Here is a 3,729-nt window from a genome sequence, read left to right on the forward strand (position 1 = left end):
TGACATGCCCCGGTGCCTCCGTTAGCTACCTGGCGGTGGGTGGTCTACGGTGCTGCCCGCTGGTGTTGCCGGCGTTCAGGTGCAAACGTGGTCTCTCTATGGTGATGGTGTGGTCATCACGTAGGGTTGTGCGGGCTAGTCGAGGTGCGGGCCAACATTGGACAGATGCGTGAGGTTGGTAGTCGAGATTCTCTAGGAGAAAGCCCGCCTGGATCTTATCGGCGGTAGTGGTGGTGGCCGCCAGGTTCGCTATTGGAAGTGCATTTATTCCTAAACGGTGTTTTGGTGTGATGACAATATGGTTAATAAAACTAATGATGGTTGCTAAAGTTTATATCAGTTCCTTGGTTACTCAGACGTTATTTTGAAGGAGATGGTTGCCCCAACCCCCCCTCCCCCCTTCAAAAAAAGGAAAAGGCGAGGTTGTTCGGCATGAATGTTTCCTCAAAAACCACAGAAGTTTATGGACTTGGTTGTTCGGCATGAATGTTTTGCAGACCTGTGCTGCTGTAGGAACCTGGAATCAGACCAGGACCTGGCGAGGGAGGCGCTGAAGAACATGTGCTTGCAAGAGAGGCAGAAAAGCATCAAGATGGAGGTGAGAGTGGTGGAAGCAAGCCAAGCAAAGTTAGGCTGACAGAGGACCAGATGGCGCGCAAGACATTATAGATGAAATCATCAGAAGCATCTTAATAGAAGTGGTGGCGCCCAGCCCAGGCCAATGAACTGCTTTCAATCTTGGGTGTCATTGATAGTAAGACCGACTGAGTGTTTGTATGCTTGTGTGACAAGTTTTTCCCCAAGAAAACGCAAAAGAGTTTGCGTTTCATTTCACCGAACAAGAAGAGAACAATAGTACAGGTACAACCTCCCATAAGGAGGGGCACACGCACACACACCATCGTCCTCACCAAACGAACATGTGAGGAGATGCGACCAACTACAGAGCGCAACGAAGAAAGGTCTTGCCTCGCCCATCCTCCAACCATGAATGGCAAGGTAGCTAGACTAAGAGCCTCTAGGCCGCATCACAGCCGTTGCCAAGCGCCTCCGAAGAAAACCGCATCTCAGGGCTGTCCCGGCCAATGTACCTTCCACTTTCCACTCACATGTGCCTAGGAGACGGCAGGTGGATGGCAGGACTCAACCAGAACTAGCGAAGCCATCATCTTGGACATGCCGGCACCGGCATACATTGCGTCGTGGGTGTAAGTTTGACAATAGTGTATAGGGATACGAATTAGAGGGCAGCGCCTAGCTATGGCGCAATCGTTACACTCGGATTTATGAGTTCAAGCCCCTCGCGGTGGAGGTAATGGCCCTACACGCCTCGGTGCTCTGGAGCTGTTGATCGAGTGTATGGATTACAATGATTTCGTACCCTTGCCACGGAGCAAGGGGAGGCTTATATACATCGCGCCTCCGCCCCATGAATGTGTTGGGAACGTAGCATTGAATTTCAAAAAAATTCCTACGCTCACGCAAGATCTATTTAGGAGATGGCATAGCAACGAGACGGGAAGAGTGTGTCTACGTACCCTCGTAGACCGAAAGCGGAAGCGTTGTATTAAGGAAAAACTTTGTTTTTGCCACTCTAGCTTTTGCCCACTTCACTTATGCCACTCTAGGATTTGACATCTCACTTTTGCCACTCTTAACTTTTGACAATATACAAATGCCATTCTGTTAGGTCAATGGACATTTTGACCAAATGGAGGAAAGAAAAGACCATATTGCCCTCAGTTATTTGTTTTGCTTTTGCCACTCCAGTTTTTACCAGATATTGCTTTTGCCATTCCTGTTAATGTCTAAATTCACTATATTATTAGCTGATGGGTTGCAAATTTTGGCATAGCTATTTGAAAATATAATATGCCACATAATTACACAATATTTTGACCAGAAGTAAGCACAATAATAACATCATGACCAACAACATAGTAAAGAGTTTAAGAAATTCAAAATATCAATAAATTACTTCATAAGAGTACAAATCTATCATCTAATCTAATCAGCAAGGCTCACATGCATATGGACCACTCAAAAGGAAAGCTCCACACAAGCTGAACATAGTACAATAAGGTCTAGCTACAGAGGAAGGTTCACATATGCATGGTGCTCCACAAAATAACATGTAGTAAATCAGCTACACAACAGGGTTCACATATCCATATTGCTCCACGAAATTGCATGTAGTTGCATCAGCTACACAGCCAGGTTCACATATGCATAGTTCTCCACAAAATAACATGTACTTGCATCAGTTAAACGACACGGTTCGCGGCTTCTTTTTGCTTCTTGTGCTCTTCGACGGAGGACATTTTCTGCTTGTTGTGTTCTTTGCTGCGCTATCATGTGTAGCAGAAGTCTTCTATGCTTCAGAAGTTGGGCTAGACTTTACCCCTTTATCACCTCCTTTTCTCTTGTTTGTAGCACCATTTTTAGAACTGAGAATGAATGAAAATAAGTGTTGAAATGCAGATTAACAATAGGCAGAATTAGACCATTATGGATTCTTTGAAGCAAAACAAGAATATTTACCTAGTAGTGCCCATAGTTTCAGCATCAATGGCATTGGCTTCTATGTCTTCTATCAGGGACAATTTCAAGAGGGGAGGGGGCGACTTAGCTTCTATAGGCAAAACAATGTGGAATTAGACAGTCTATGCAATCAACGTGTATAACATGGAAAACCTATGCTTATAGAAACTGATCAAAACAATAAATTTTTGCAATGTTCCATTATATCTTTTCCTACATTACTATTGATCTAGTGCTACATTATGCAATCAGCGTGTATGGCATATCTGTACAAATGCCATGTCCTTTTACAATAAAAATATGTAATGAATAAACAAGCATCAAATTGTAATATCCCCTACCAGCAACTTCCATTCAAAATCAAAAGAACCATCTATCTGCATCTAAAGGAATTATTAAACCAGTTGCTTAACTATCAGGATTTTAGACACCCATGAACAGATCAAATCCAACCAACAAACAGGAGCATAAAAAGTAATTTATTTCTAGCAGATCAAATGCTACACATCAATGCTTCACCGGGTATTTGAGGATTTCAGAACTTGTGCATCAGTGAGAGTTACCAGCAGATCGGAGGTCTTCTGGGCCGCCCCTGCCACCGTGGCCGATGGCGCAACTCCCTCCATCTCGTGTGGTTGATTCACATCATGGGAGCTGCTGAAGGAGGAGGAAGGGAGGTCGCTGGTGTGGACCGCGTTGGGGACGGAGGCTGAAGAAGGGCGCCGTGGAGGGGAGGCTGGAGATGCGTGGAGCGCTGGCGAGGCCAGAGCAGGGCGCCGCAGTGGGGAGACCACATATGCGGGATGCATCGGTGAGGCCAGAGCAGGGCGCCGCGGAGGGGAGGCCGACCGGGACGTGGATGTGCCGGCGGACACCGGGATCCGTACGCGGCGGCGGCGGATTGGGATCCAGACGAGAAGGCATGTATGTGGTCGGGTCATTCTCGTGGGAGGATGGGGACGGGTGTGTGGTTTGGTTGGAGTAAGGACCCTCCCAATGCTCCACCTTGTACGGGTGCTAAGCATGCCATGTAGACGAAAAATCTGATGTGGCAAGGCAATTAAGAGGAGAGAGATGAGTTTGGTGACCTCAGGAAGAACCAATGCCAAGCGCATGAACCTAGGCAAAACATTTAAATGAAGCAAACTCACCAATGCCTGAGAGAGCTTAGTAGCTAAATCATTAAAT

The 3,729-nt window shown here is 46.3% G+C and overlaps 1 long non-coding RNA gene across 1 annotated transcript; it reads right to left on the reverse strand.

Moving 5' to 3' along the window:
- Positions 1 to 1,948: 1,948 nt before the first annotated feature.
- On the reverse strand, positions 1,949 to 3,503 carry LOC123167685 (uncharacterized). Its single transcript, XR_006484058.1, has 3 exons — positions 3,105 to 3,503; positions 2,542 to 2,632; positions 1,949 to 2,447 (listed from the first exon to the last, which is right to left on the reverse strand). It is a non-coding gene; the product is annotated as an uncharacterized lncRNA (long non-coding RNA).
- Positions 3,504 to 3,729: the final 226 nt, after the last annotated feature.

The sequence above is a fragment of the Triticum aestivum genome, chromosome 7D (genome assembly GCF_018294505.1).
Source record: "Triticum aestivum cultivar Chinese Spring chromosome 7D, IWGSC CS RefSeq v2.1, whole genome shotgun sequence".
Lineage (NCBI taxonomy): Eukaryota > Viridiplantae > Streptophyta > Magnoliopsida > Poales > Poaceae > Triticum > Triticum aestivum.